Raw genomic sequence first — 16,251 nt, 5'->3', positions numbered from 1 at the left:
GATACCCTATTGGTTGCAAGTGAGGTATTGAGGTGAAAGGTTATAATATTATTTCTTTATTTGTTTCCAGGATGAACAAGAGAGGACCTTTTGTTGACTTACTTTCTATGAACCTTCATATGTCACACCTTAATATTATATATATATATATATATGATATATATATATAATAATGAAATTTGATGGATATATTTATCCTTTGATATGTTGAGGAAATTTTACCCATTTTACATGTGAGTTTTATGTAAGTTCATGTTCACTGCAGACCACAATCTCTAGTGCTTTAGAGACCTATGTGGTAAACATCATTCTTGACATTCTGAGTTACAGAAATGACCTGTACATGTCAAGGCAATATCTCCTCCAAAAGCAAATATTCTCCCCACTCACACCCTTCATGTGACAATTCTGCACAGTGAAATTTCAATGCCCATAAAACGTGGCACATAAAAATATATGTGGCTTAAAACATACAGAAAGTGACATCTGTAGGCCAATTACAGAAAATAAAATCAGGCAAATGTCATATACTTGTAGACAACAGTTTTCTTCTACAGGAAAATTTTTCTTTTTTAAGTAGGCCAGCACACAAGTATGATGCTCTCTTAGCCACGGGAAGTCCAGAATTTGTAACGGAGTTGAAACCACCTGCCTTCCAATTTAATAGCATCAAGCAGCATAGATCACATGAAAGGCTATTGAAAGCATTAAGAAAAATCAAACATGAAAACATCTCAGATGCACACAGAAAACCAATCAATAATTCCCTTTCTTCCTTTTTTTTCAACTTCTAATGGAGAAAAAAACATGTAAATTTCTGATTTCTACTAAATCTAATTTCTTATATTAGAGAGATGAGCAGTTATTTCAAGAAACTTGAAATTTTGAAATTACACACACACACACACACACACACACACACACACACACACCAAACATTTAAAGGGATATTTTAGAATTGAAATGACCCAAATTTTTGTTTATAATGTTGTTAGAAGTCAGCAGAGATTCATAGTGTTTTAGCATCTTTTAGGTTTAAGGATTGAATAATAAATACTTGTTGCAATGGTCATGACTTATCTTTGTATCAAGAACGAAAATATCAGTCTGGAGCAACACCTCAGTAGAAAAAGACACTTCCTATGTAATCCTGGAGACCTGTGTTTGATTCCAGAACCCACATTAAGGTGGAAAAAGAAAAGGAACTTTAACCAAGTTGCCGTCTGACCTCTGTATAGTGCTGGGTAATGTGTATAAATAGACACACAATAATAATAATAATAATAATAATAATAATAATAATAATAATAATTGTTTTTAAGAAGAACAAAATATTATTTCTGTAGTGTTAAAATGATGGTATGCTTGGAGCTAAACTAGTCATAGACATATGGCTTTAGCTACTTGCTTGCAATATTTTTTGTTTCTCCTCTTTGAATGTTTCATATACAATGATCATGACATATCCTTCCACTACTGTGTCTTCCCAACTCCCCCTAGTGCTCCCATCCCATCTCCCACCCAAAATTAGGTCCTTTTTTTTCTTCTTAATCAAATAACTTCCTAAATGCTTGAAAGAATTAAACTGATAGGTTAGTACTACAGAGATAATATAGTCAAGAATTTACTAGAAATGCTAGCTAGTTGGGTAAGGACAGCATAGTGAGAAAATGATTGAACTTTCCAAGGACACGGGGTTGCCATTTAAATTAGTGACAACCCCAAGGACTCATTTTAGCACCCAGGTCTGACCTCGGCTTGTTTGCATCGTTCTTATCCACATATGCTCTCTCCATTTATCCAACAGAAAGCAATGCCCGCATCACACCTTGAAATGTGGTAAAAACAATAGAGAAATTGAAGGAAATGGTATCCAAAATATTGTAATTATCTTGGAAATTAATGGCAACAAATACCAGGTATAGTTATGTCCCTTAAAATACTGAATTAGGTAATCAAAAGAGACACAAAATAAGAACAAATCAATTCCAAAAATTCAAGTAAGGTGATTTTTTTTTCATTTTCAATTCACTTGTGTTGCAGAATAGAAAACAACTTTTTAAATTAAAATATACAAATATCAAACATATCTATGCTTATAGCATTGCATGTTATTTTATCTGCTAATAAAACATCGAGTCTTAAGCTAGAATCATTTGCATAGAATGTAACCTGATTCCCCAAAATATCATGCCTAATATGAAAAAAAATGCAGTCATTGAATCATTCTTTTCTACTCTCTGACATTTCACAAATAACCACTAAAAGGCAAATAAAATTCTCAGGTATTTTTATTCCTAATCATAAAGCTTAATTAAGGTTATAATTTTTTAGGTACTAGGTATACAGGTTGGGACAGTTGGAATTGTTTGCTTTGTAGAGAAATGTTGAACGCCTGGAATTTCATATTACTTAAAAACTGAATGGCATAGTATGTTTGACTCAGATCAAATTCTCGTGAAGAAATAAAATTCTGAGGTAAAATTTGATTTCAGAATAAAGAAAATGAGAGAGAGAGAGAGAGAGAGAGAGAGAGAGAGAGAGAGAGAGAAGAGAGAACTAAATAGATTCCTGATAATTCAAAGATGCAGTCTCTGCACTCAGCCAGCAGTATGATGTGACGATTACTAACTACAAAACTGTGGTCAGAGCGGAAGGATGAATAAGCTATCACCATGGAGCTGAGTGGTGGGACGGCCTTCCGCTGGAATGTATTTTCCTGCAGCAGCCTCTACCTGATGACAGCTACAATCAAGAGTGGCTGCAGGCAGCTGCCTTGCTCCGGGCCACATTCAATTATGTCGGACTGCATTAGTCCCTGGCGAAGCTGTCACCTTCTACCCTGTGAAGTGATAGCACGAAGAGGATCCTGAAGTCTCCCCAGTCCCTTCCTTTGGGGTTGGGGAGGGGGGTGCAATGTGGGGGGAAAAAAGACCATTAGTACTCTGGTTGCTTGCAGTATTCATTTTGCTCTCAGAGTAGGGAGAGAAAAAATAGCTTAGGTGAGCTGGATTCAGGAAGCTGTCTGGTGATGGATAATTTGCAGGGTTATTTTTTTTCTCCCTCCAACGAGTAGCCTTTTTATTTCTTTTTTTTTTCCAGGAGACAGTGACAAGAGAATGTCCTATTTTCAGGATTTGAGTCACAGTCATGGTCGCTCCCATTGCTCAAGAGACTGCATTGCATTGGAATACATTTTCTATCGTATGATATTCCCCAAAGATTCTTAGCAGCTAAGATAAATTGCAGGTTCTGATCAGCGAGTATAGAGCATCTGACTTCTTTCCTAAGAGTTCCAGAACTTTTAGATTGCGTGGATTTTGAGATTTCTTTCTGACACTTGACATTTGGGGCTAAGTAAACAAACTCAAAATGTTATTGTAGCTGTGCATTTGGGGACATAATACATTTTGATGATAAACCATTCTAGAACAGTGTGTTACCTCTTGCAATCAATCTCCAAAAGATGGTTGCAGCAAGAGATTTTAAAGATCTAATTCATATTTCCCTCCTTCAAAGAGTACGTGGATTTTCAAGTGGAATGGAGTTTAACAATTCATTATCTGTCATAAACATATCTAACGTCATAGCCTGACCCTGTTAAATTATCAGCAGTCGTTCACTGAAAGGATAGGACAAATTATACTACCATTTTGTTGTTGTTGTTGTTGTTGTTGTCATTGTTATTTGTCAGAGGTGACATCTGTCCTGGTGGCCACACTTAGTTGAGGAAAAACACAGCATTCAAAAAACACTGATGATCAGTTTTAGAATGTCCAGGAAGCTTCCCTCTGTTCCCTTCTGTGGTTGTGGTGTGTAATGTTAAAAACTCTCAGTTTTCAGGTTGGAAAAGTAAACCTGGACATATCTGGAGAGAGAATATGGAAAAAATGATCTGCTCCATAGATCATTCGAAGAAATAAAATCAAATGTACGGGGAATCCAAATGTTCCAAATATTTTACTAGTGTATAAATGTCTTTTTCCCCCCCAAAACTTTAAAGTCATCTTAGTTCTTTGCCGGTAACTTTGGACAGTCAGAAATGTCCTCATGACAGCCATTACTTGCTCAGTATTTGCTGAGTGTGCAACACCATGTGACCACAAGGGCACATACTTTTTTTGTAAACAACTTGTTTTTATTTAAGTGCATTGTGTTCTTGTAGAATTGTGTTGGGGTGCCCACGGAGCTCAAGAGAGGGTGTCAGGTCCCTGAAAGCCAGTGTCACAGGCAATTGTGAGCTACCACCAGAGGTGTTGGAAACCCAAATCAGGTCCTCTGGAAAAGCACCAATTGCTCTTCAGCACTGACCCAGCTTTCCCAACCATCACGTCCAAACCTCTCAATACTGAAACGTATAAACAGGCATGCACTGAACCGTGGATTACTGAGGAATGCAGATTGAACTGAGTAGAAGGGTTCTCATCCTCAGCTTATTGAGACCATTGAGATGCACTATTTCAGTGACTCAAAAACATAAACTCTTAATGCGCAAACACCTCCCCTCTCCAAAAGTTGAGCATCAGTCTCTGAGACTTCATCCTGCTTCTGGTCCTTTGTGCTTGAAAAGGACCAGTAACATTTCACCCTGCTGAAAGGAAAACCCATTCTTGCGGCTCCACTTGCTCTCAAGACTTAACGGGAAGTTCAGCCTCTGCCTGGACTAGCTTAATAACTTCCTTTCAAAACCAAACTGCCACTAAATGTTTTAGATGTTCCTTTTACAAAAAGTAATACAGAAACTGTTCAAAGAATTTCTTAAATTACATCTTTCTTGTTAGCAAACACAATATGCTTCTCTTATCTGAACTTAAGGCCAGTTTGAAGCAGGATGAGTACGTACATACAAAGCTATATGGGTAATGCAAGTTTAAAAGAGGTAGAAAAACACATTCTATACAGCCCACCCTAACTGCAGAAAGAACAGCTTCTGATACCTTAGGTATCCAGCCCTCTCACTCTCACTGATCCACCTTTCACACAGTTTGAGACCACACTTCTAAAAGGAGCTAGACAGCAGATTCTAAGTATGTTCTTCTCTCTTGCTCCCAAAGTGGCTTTTATGGCCCAGTTGACCATCTTTCTAGTCAGACAAGACAAAAAGAATGGCTTCATTCTGAGGATGATAATGTAAAAAGATGGAGCACTGACCTAAAGAGTCAGCTGAGCTTCGAACAGGATATGGACATCCCAAAGCCTCCTCCCACAGTGACCAGAGATCAGAAATCCCAACCTCAAACATAACTCTTCGCTTTTTCCTTTTTGCATCATGGCATAATCTCCCAGCCACTAGAAAAGACTGAAAATGCCCATTTGTCTCAGAAAAAGAAAACTATAGCCACAGTTAGTAAAATGAGACTTTCACTGTCCCTTCAAAGTAACAAGTACACAGAGCACATTGTTTGACCAAAGGAAAGACACCATATTTATTTTTCTGAAGTCTTTCTCCCTCAGATCCAACTGCTAAAAATAACTTAAAGGACTTTTGAAATAAATTCCTGCTGTTGAAGTACAAAAGAATTCTGTTTCATTTTCTACTTGCATCCTGATGGTGCTAATAAACATGACCCTCAGACTCAGGTGCTTTACCTACCAAACCCAAGCATGCTTGGCTATGGTTAAAGGCAGTTCTTCACATGGAAGAGTTAAGAAGCAGAAGAGAGATCTGGGTGCTTTAAGGCAAGGGGAGAAGAACAACTAGAGAGTGAATCAAGAGGCCAGACTGTCTGCAGTGACTGGGGAAAGCTGGACATGAACACACTGCCAAGAGTAATGGGGAGAAGAGAGGTAATGCAAAACTTACTGGTCCTTAAAAGAAACTGTGGGGTCCCCTGTGAGAGCCACTGAAAAAACGTCACTTTCTAGATTGCTTTGTTCCTTTTTTTTGTGTGTGCATCTACAATTGCTTGGCCTTGACCATATATCTCAAAAGGCATGTTAGAAATAAAAGTGCAGTGAGTAAAGAGAAGGTTGGGGACTGGTGAGATGACTCAGCAGGAAACCAGCATCTCCTTCCACGTCTAAAGACTGGAGTTTGATTCCTGGGTAGAACATACTTGAAGGAGAGAACTAGGTCCTATAAGTTGTCCTCTGACCTCTGCATATATACACGACACTCACAACACACACACACACACACACACACACACACACACACACACACACACACACACACACCTAAGTACACGTAAAAGAAATAAAAATATAATAAAATTTATTGTTCAAAAAATAACTGAATCCGGGCAGGAGAGATGGCTCAGAGGTTAAGAGCATTGCCTGCTCTTCCAAAGGTCCTGAGTTCAATTCCCAGCAACCACATGGTGGCTCACAGCCATCTGTAATGGGGTCTGGTGCCCACTTCTGGTCTGCAGACATGCACACAGACAGAATATTGTATATGTAATAAATAAATATTTTTTTAAAAAAATAACTGAATCCACAGAGACTAGGTAATGAGGAGAGCTCATGAGAAGATGCCCAGATCTCTCTCAGAAGGGGAAGAGATCAGTCTGAGGGCTGATTGGGGATGGGAAGATGAGATTGGGGTTGGGGGCAGAGGTGGGGAATATTCAAAGAGACTACTGGAAGAGGGAGGCACGTTGGGGTCAGGTAAAAACCTGGCACAAAAGAATCTTCCAGGAATCTAGAAAGATAACCCAGCTAAGACTCCTAACAATAATAAATAGGTAACCTAAACCGACTGTCTCCTATGACCAGACTGGTGCCTAGCCCAGTTGTTATCAGAGAGCCTTCATCCATCAACTGATGAAAACAGATGCAGATTCACAGCCAAACATTAGGCTGAGTTTGGGAAATCCCGCAGGAGATGGGTAGAAAGGATTATAGGCATTAGAGGAGTCACAAATACCACAAATAAACCCACAGAATCCATTAATCTGGGGCTCACAGAGACTGAACTGAAAACCAGGGATCCTGCATGAGACTGACCTAGGCCCTCTGCATATATGTGACAGTTGCATAGCTTGGTCCTCTTGTGGGACCAAGTGGGAGCAGGAACTGTCTAAGAGTCTTTTACTGGCTATTGGGACCCAAGTCCTGATACTAGGTTGCCTTTCCCTGCCTTAATTCAAGGGGAGCATCTTAGCCTTACTGCAACTGGATGTGCTTCCCTAGGAGGCCTACCCTTTTCTGAATAGAAATGGAGAAGGAGCAAATGGGGAGGGGTCAAAGGGAAGGATGGGAGGAGAAGAAGAAGAAGGGGAAACTGCAGCTGGAATTTAAAGTAAATAAATAAATTTCTTTTAAAAAGGATATCAAGAAATGTAATCAGTATGTAGAGGTATATGTCACAGCATGAATATTATTTGGACTTAGAGAGGCATGAGCTCATCATATAAGATGAATTAGAAAATATTATATGGAGTGAAGTAAAACAAACACAGAAAAGGAAGACTCTATGTTGTCTTTCAAATGTGAAAATTACAAAACTTGACTTGAATGTAGACTAGTGACTAGCAGAGGTTGAGAGAAAGGAAAAGCAATATGTGGAGAAAGTGATGCTGGATTTGATCAGTGAATACTACTTTCATGTATTGAAATAGAATATTTAATCAAATTAATATATTTAGTTAATATATGTTTACTGAAAATGAAATAGTCATAAAAATAATTTAATTTTTGCAATGAAAGTAATTTTTCAAATACCATGAATATATAAATATACAGTACAAATGTATACATAACTATATATAATTATATACAATTATGCTTACATATATATACTTGATATATTTACCAATATATATACTTATGTCTTTACTATGTGATTCACATACTCTCACTTTCCATGCTAATCTTTGGGCAGAGTAAATATCCTTGCTAATATTTGCTGGGAGAGTTTTCAAAGTATTCACAGTATTTAAAATCATTGAGGAATATTAATTCAATAATATCTTGAAATATGTAAGACAGATTCCTGAATGGAGTGTATATACTTTAATGAAGAGCAACAGTATGCTTTTAAAAGAAAAAAAATGTTACTTTTTAAAAGTTTTGTTCCCACATGAAATGACATGTGTAATGTAGCTGTGTGTTTTACGCAGTGTGCCCAAAAGTCGAGTACAATGGTTTTGTGGGTCGTGAGAACTCTTATTCCCTGGGAGTCTTCAGTTCCATGAAGTGAGGTATAGATTGAGTATTGATATGCATCTGTAGAGGAGTATTAACCTCGGCAGAGAACACAAAGATCAAACTCCCCTGGCTTGCCCTGATGAGCAGCCGTCAAAGATTTACATCACTGAATCTTATGAAAAGACCCTTGATTTATACTGTGAAGGTTCATATAGCTTTAGCCAGTGGCTGAAGAAATAAGCCAGGATGATCAGAGCAGCCTTCACCTTCCAGGGAGTTTCTAAAGGCATGCTTAGCAGAAACTCTTTAAATACAAAAGGAAATGGCCTCAATAGCAGTCATTAGCTGAGGACAAAACTAAACAGATATGTAAGGAAAGTTTCCCAGTAAGCCAGGCATCAAAACCTCCCAGGATGCTTTGCATTGTCTTTTCTTTAAGTTAAAGTTGAGTCACTAAGATGTGAACAGAGGCATATATCTTTAACTCAGTTAGAACAATACTTACTACATATCATACTACACGATCACTTTGAGATAGTTTTACTCAGTCTGTGTCAGGGAAATAAATCCTTGTTTTCTTTAATATTTTTATATTTTAAAATTAAAATATAGGTGCATCCCTATTGCTTTCTTTTCACTCCCTCCAACCTCGCCCATATCCTCTCACTCCCTCTCATACTATGGGTCCCTTTTTCTTTGATTATTATTTTTCCGTGTAGAGAGAGATGCACAAATATATAAATACAACATACTGAGTCCAGTTTTGCTGTTTGCACTGACCACTTTTTATTACATAGCCAATGAGGAGGCTCTTCACCATTAGAAATTAATTCTCCTTCTCTCAGGAGTCAATAGTTTCCTGTAGTTCTTTATCTAGGAATGGGACTTCATGAATTTTCCTATACCTATCTTAGTGTTACATTCAATTCAGGTCTTGCTTATACATTCATTTCTAGAAGAGACACTCTCACAGCAGAATTGCTGATTCTCTAGTTCTTACAACTTTTCTTTCCCTCCCCCCTCCCTGCTCCACTTTTCTATGAAGCAGAAAGTATTCTCTGAAGAACCTAGGATGCAGGACTTGTGTTTAGATGACCTAGGATGCAGGACTTGTGTTTAGATGATGATATAATATGTTTATGTCCAGTGTATATTGATGTTATGTAACAATTTCCTCCAAGATTGAAACATTTTATCCTGCAAGAAAATTCTTTATACTAGAAACAACTCAAAATAGCTTTAGGAAGTCCCTGAAACTGAACAGGCACCTTGCTGCGAGAGTAAGTAATAGAAGCAGAGAATCTCCTTCCCTTCAGACCAAAGGAAGCCAAGCTGCAAACGAGACAGATGAGACTAGCTGCTAGTTGGGAGAAGCAGAAACCAGCTAGGCTATCTTTGGAAGGACACTCTTGAACCAGTTGAGCTGCCTGCAGGCTGTGTTTTGTGTTAAAGTTTTTCCAGCTTTTGTAAGCTGCTACCCATGCTGAGGTGAGCTTTGGTGATGCAGCTGTCTTTGCGTCATTTCTTCTCATGTAAGAAACCTCTTACCCACACTCCTACCTGTAAGTAACCCTAACAAAAGTCATTGGTTCATCAAGTTGGACTGTAGCAGTATCTGTACTTTGATGTAACATGGAATCCCTATCTGGAGTGAGTAGACCTGTGTAAGACATCTTCACAAGAACAGTTTTATCAAACCACAGTTGGAGAGTGCATAACAGTGTGCATTTAATGATCAAAGGACAACCTGTAGTGTGCCACTATACTGGGCCCTATGTTGGTTCTGGGTAACCGAGCTCAGGGCTTCAAAGTTGTCTGGTAAGTGCTCTAACCAATGAACAATCTTGCCAGCCTGAAAATAAGCTTTTATAATTTTTTTCTTAGTGAGAAAATTCATAATTTCATTTTGTGAATGTATTCTTTTTCCTGTTTAGGTTCAAGCTGAGAGCAATAATCCACTTTAGGAAATATAACCAAACAGTCCTTTATCTCAAACTCGGGAAAAGATGGATTTTTATGTTTCATAATTGGAAAGTTTCACGTATAATGTACATTATGCTATAGAACACTCTCTGTGGCCTGAGGTTGGGTCATCATGGAACTTGTTCATACTTCAATAGGAAATTATGTGAATATTTACAGCAGGGATAAATTAAACCACCTGCCACCAAAGCTCAATTATTGATGCCAAATATATTTTATAGCCCTGAGGGCTCCCAGAAGTTTCTGGACTTTAAGACTTAGCATTAAAAGTTATATGCATTTTTTTGTAATCTCTCACTACATTTTTTTAGAGTTATTTCTTGCAAATACTATTTTTAGGATTCAATATGTGGTAATTTGTCCTGTTTTTAATTGAATATTACATTCTTGATTCATACTTTGTATATCTCATCAAATTATACTGGAATTCTAGCTATAAGGTATAAATTCATACAAGTTAAGAGTTTTCCAACACGATAAAATGCAGACCAAAGATTCCAAAAATATATATGAAATAGTACTTTTAAAATACCATTGTTATTCATTCATTTGATTTCACCCCGAGGATTGTTTTATAAGATAGCAAGTTTTTATTAATTTAAAAAATTCCTTTGCATTTATTTTATTTATGTGCACCTACGGGTGTGAATGGATAGGCTGCGTGCATGTGTGTGGGTAAGAGGGAAAATTGGGGAAGCCACTTCCACCGTGTGAGTCCTGCAGAATGGACTCATATCCAGCGGATTTCTTTATTCACAAAACCATCTCAAAGGCCTCCAATTTTCTATTTTAAATCTAGGATTTTCCAACTATCAAGTCTCAAGTTTTAGATTATTTTTAAATTTTAGAAGATATACGTTTATACCGGTTTGGGAAAACATAGAAAATGGAATATTTTTTGAGACTGGGTTTGAAGTAGTCCAGGCTGAGCCTGATTTCGGGTCCGCCCACATTCATTCACCTCTCCAGTGCTGACCGTTCTGCGTGGACCTCTACTCCTGGCAAACTGGGACTTTTACTAGTGAATTTTAAATCTCCATTCTTAATACTGTATATGTTTTAATCATTTGTGAGGTCCCAAACACTGAATATGGGACATTTTAGTAAACGTATAAGAAAAGACTAATAAAAGAAAATAAAATAAGGAAGGAGAAGGAAATATAGGAAGAAAGATACAAAAAAGAAATAAAGAGAAGGAGAAAAAACAAAGAGAACACAACTAAATGCATCCTGGCACTAAAGTCTCTAACACTTTAATCCTAACTTTTCAGAATCAAAATTAAGATCAGAGAACTCTCACGAAATTAGTGATTTTTGAAACCCATGAAAAATTCAGAAATGAGTTAAAAAAATAGAATTAACATGGTTACCAGCTACAAGAAATGCAGTGGGTCCTGGAGTAGATATTCAAAAAGAAAACCACACAATTCGAATCAGGCCAAATACCTAGAACATTAACAATATTAAATCTACAGGGGTAGAGGAGAATCCAGTGAGATTCTTGAAACCAGTTTGAAAATCCGGAGCCAGGAGGCAGACTCTTCGCACAGGTTTTAAAAGGATTCATGGTTTGCCTCACAGGCTGGGCTACTTTTCTCTTATCCTGTGCAGAGGATGAATGAACAGGCAGGTTAGGGCAGAAGCCCATACCTAGTGCACAGTCAGGGGTAGACAGATGCGGGCCTCTCAATGGTCAACAGAGTGCTCATTTGTTCGTTTGTGAGCTTTCTTAGAGCTTCTTCAGTAGGTCTCTGTCCTATCATTTTCCACCTTGCCATCAGCCTCAACATAACGAGAGGAGGAAGAACATAACAGAAGAGGAAAACAAGGAAGGAAGTGGGGAGGTGCGGAAGAAAGGAAGACTCCTAGGACACACTCTTTTGCGCGGAGTTCTCTTGCAAAATTTACTCATTCAAACCCTACCGACTGCTGCGATTTTTCTGATCCTTATACGTGTCAGTGTCTTTAAAGAGCAAAGTAATCATTATAACAACGGGAGTACTGTTTATTCTTGTTCACTGAGTTAATCGGCTCTCGCGGTGCATGGGTGTGCTGGGCTGTGAACTGAGGACGTTATTCATCGGATGTTTCCCCCCCCTTTTTTTTTTGCCTTTGGCAAAACTTCCACCAGCCGCGATAAATAATTCCATACCCCTAAGTGGATATTATTATTATTTTCAAGTGTGAGCCACAGCTGGCTCCTAGCCTGTCAGCTCTCCCGTTGCAGATGCTGCGCTTGTATACCTGTTGACAATCGTGCGGGTGGAAACTGATCCCTATCCCCACCGCCGCATTTCTGCTCTTTAATCACGATGGTGTTCCCTGAAAAACAAAACAGCCAGGGGACAGAAAGAGACTCTGGCTGAGGCAAAGGTGCAAACAGACAGCGGATTCTGCTTGCGGCATTGGAGCATCATCTACTTTTCGGATGTTTCACTTTGCAGCAAAGTCACTTTTGCGCGAAACTGCCAGCTTCTCTGTGTTAAGGAGACACGATGGAACCATGGGTTCGCAGTAATTTTTACATATCATATGTGCTAAAGTTACACCGTAAATTAAAAAGTAAATGAAGGCCAGGGTGTGTTTTGTCTTAATCTCTGAGCTCCACTTCTAGTCCCCTGACTTCCAGATCCTCTTTGACACACATATTTCCTTCAACCGCTGGTGTCTTCTGATTTCACCATGTCCCCTGGCTGGCCTCAATGCAATATTCTGCCTGTCTTGGGTTATTATTGTCAACCTCTTACTTCTTTTCCTCATCAGAATGCACACTTTCACCCCATTACTCAGATTCCGGTGACAGTGAGTCCCAATCTCTTTATTGCATAGTCAAATACCTCCAAATCTATCCTGTAGCATTTGGGTTTCTCCCTGTCCCCCTGCTCTGAAGTCGACTAAGGAACTGTGACATGATAAAAAAAAAAAAAAAAAAAAAAAGCTCAACTTAAATTGAGGACTAGTTGGAAAGGACATGTACCCTGTGCTGGTTGCTATCTCTGGTTGGATTGGGCTAGCTATCGATGTTTATTAAGCCTAAAACACTGAACCCATAATATTTTTAAATAATGAGCCTTAGTACTATGTGGGATTATGGACACACACCATCACATGCTGTGTGTGCTGCTGATTGAACCCAGGACTTTGCACAAGGTAAGCAAGCACTCTAAGGATTGAGCCACATCCCCAAGCCCTTGTGGAGAATTTATGACATGAAAACAACATTTCTGTTATTCCTAAGCAAATCACACACAACCTCCCTATGACAATGAACAGGTTTCTTTTCAGTGTGTTTTGTTACTATCAATTGGAAATTTCACTAAGGAATTGCTCAAAAACATACTTTTGGTATAATTTTGGAAAAATAATCAATTAAAGCAATTAGAAATAATTCATTGGTTGGATATTGACAGAAACATCATCAATATTTTCTGGGAAGTTTCATGGTAAAGATAAAGCAGTGGACTTTGACAAAAGAAAGCTAAATATTTCTTCCACATCTCCTAGCAAGCAGTTGTACAATCTTTGAAATGGAATCATGTTTTTACATATTGTGTTTTGTTGATAAACAGATAAGGGAGTGAGTGACCCTGAACTTGTCAATTTTAATTACCATAAACCTATAAAAATAAGATTGTAGACCACAACAATATACTAGTTCTTATGGGACAGAAATTTTAGTTTCCCCAAAGTCATCCCAAGAGAGTCAGTAGGTGGTTTCTGAAATAGAGATGGAGAAAAGTGGCTGACCATGGGGAATTAAAGATCAAAGTGATGTTCTCACCCCTCCTCTTTGCCTAGTTCCTTTCGGATCAAAGAGACAGTGGTGTCATGAGATCCCTGCGTGTTGGTGACACTGCCCCAGGCTCCAAATGCCATCACAACTCTTCTTGTCCATTACAAACCTGAGGTCACAAAACAGCAAAATGGAGGGGGCGGAAAGAGACTGTAATTCAATGCCACTGAGCAAGGTACTCTCAAAGATGTTTTGCAAACAGCCGTGGTGAATCCATATTGGCTTACTGGCTTATATGGAGGGCACTAGCCCATCTCTGAACAGGAACTAAGAAAGTAGATTGAACAAAGTTGTTAGAAAAAAAAATAAAGTGTAAGGAGAAACATTCTTACAGTGTAAGGGAATATTAAAGTTGAGCAATGCACCAAAGCTGCATTATCATCAAACTTAATGGAGATGGAGTTTATAAACTGTAAAGTGCTGTGCCAGTGCTGGCTAAGTCTGAGGCATGTTCTACCTCCTATCTTTCTTCTCACAAAAGACTATTTTGTTCTCATTTTAAAATTGAAAAAGAAAATGATTACTTTGCAATTTAAGATTTAAAGATCTGGAGTAGAGGAGGACTGTGAAATGGGTTTCCTGTGATGGCTCCAATACCTCTACAGGCTAGAACTCTAGACAGCCCCTCGGTCCCCTGCACAGGCTAGAACTCTAGACAGCCCCTCGGTCCCCTGCACAGGCTACAACTCTAGACAGCCCCTCGGCCCCCTGCACAGGCTATAACTCTAGACAGCCCCTCGGCCCCCTGCACAGGCTATAACTCTAGACAGCCCCTCGGTCCCCTGCACAGGCTGTGGCTGTGGACAGCCCCTCGGTCCCCTGCACAGGCTGTGGCTGTGCACAGCCCCTCGGTCCCCTGCACAGGCTGTGGCTCTGGACAGCCCCTCGGTCCCCTGCACAGGCTGTGGCTGTGGACAGCCCCTCGGTCCCCTGCACAGGCTGTGGCTGTGGACAGCCCCTCGGTCCCCTGCACAGGCTGTGGCTCTGGACAGCCCCTCGGTCCCCTCCACAGGCTATGGTTCTGGACAGCCCCTTAACTCTTCTAAGCCCTGGGTTCTGCTTGGTTGAGGCATCTGTGCTAAGTAATTCCTAGGAACATATTCTGGAATTTTTGTGCCGATGATTCTGGTAAGCAGCCTGCGATGGTTATTTTCCTCAGAGCAGTTTTCAAGGGACAAAAAAAAATTAAGCTGTAAGGGAAATGAAACTTTAATTTTCTAAAGCACATATCTGACCTTATTTTAACACACACACAAACGTAAAAAATATGACAATCTCCTGGCACAAAACCAAAGAAATACAAAAACGTAACATTTCTGAGGGTTGAGGCAAAAAAGAATCTTCACGTACGAAACAACCAGTGTTCTACAGAAAAACTGTCAGATGGTACAAAATCCCACGGAGCATATAGTTGGTGCTAGAGGGAGCAGTTCCAGTGGATGGGAATTATTTTTTTTTTTTTAAAAAAAAAACATTTTGCTAACACTTATTGAGTACACCTTCTGCCAATCATTATGGTGAGGATTTAGGACAGGTGGTTTTATTTAATCTGATGCAACGTGGCATTTTACAAGTTTTGACAATTATACTTTCCATCAGCGTTATAAATTAGGAAGCAACTGCGTGGTGCTTCTAGCAGCTGTGTCAAGGCTCCCGTTGGCACATGCCCTTAATTCTCGGGATGTCACCCCCTCACGCCAGGTGGTACCTCTGTCATGCTGCATTGATAGGCACCAGCGAGCACTCTCTCTCTCTGCCTGCAGAACGCTGCATTAACGAATACAACTTAATACGAAAGTAATAGCAATGACATACAGCATCAAAACAATACTTACATTAAAGTCCATAATGCTTGGCAGATTTTTGCACTTCACAGAAAAGTACTAACTTTTAAGTATGGGATGCTATATTTTTTATTATCCCTTTCCTCCTGTGATTGAAACAACAAACTAAATGCAAAGATTGGGGTAAATTCAGTTTTACCAGTAAGAATGATCATCATTCATGAGCCTACAAAACAATCAGGACTCACTAAAAATAAAATCTGGCGAGTAAGATGTCTCTCTGAGTTTGACTTTAACCCATTGCAACACAAAGACACACGAAATGTGAAAATCTATCTATATTTAACCAAGACATTTTGCTTTGGAGGCTATTTAGTTGTGGCACATTAAGGGAAAGAAGTAAATTAACCTCAATATAAGCATGTTGAATACCTAACAGTCCCTTCGTCTTTGCTTTCACTGGTGTCCCATTTTGGCCTGATCTGAGAGAAGGGTGAGGTGTTTTCAACCTCCTAAAGAATGCAAATTTAAAAATCTTCTTTCTTGTTTTACTAGTGCCCCCTCTAGTGGGATTTATGGAGTAATGCAGACAAAAATTTT

Source organism: Microtus pennsylvanicus, chromosome 7 (genome assembly GCF_037038515.1).
Source record: "Microtus pennsylvanicus isolate mMicPen1 chromosome 7, mMicPen1.hap1, whole genome shotgun sequence".
Lineage (NCBI taxonomy): Eukaryota > Metazoa > Chordata > Mammalia > Rodentia > Cricetidae > Microtus > Microtus pennsylvanicus.
This window is presented reverse-complemented; position numbering follows the sequence as displayed.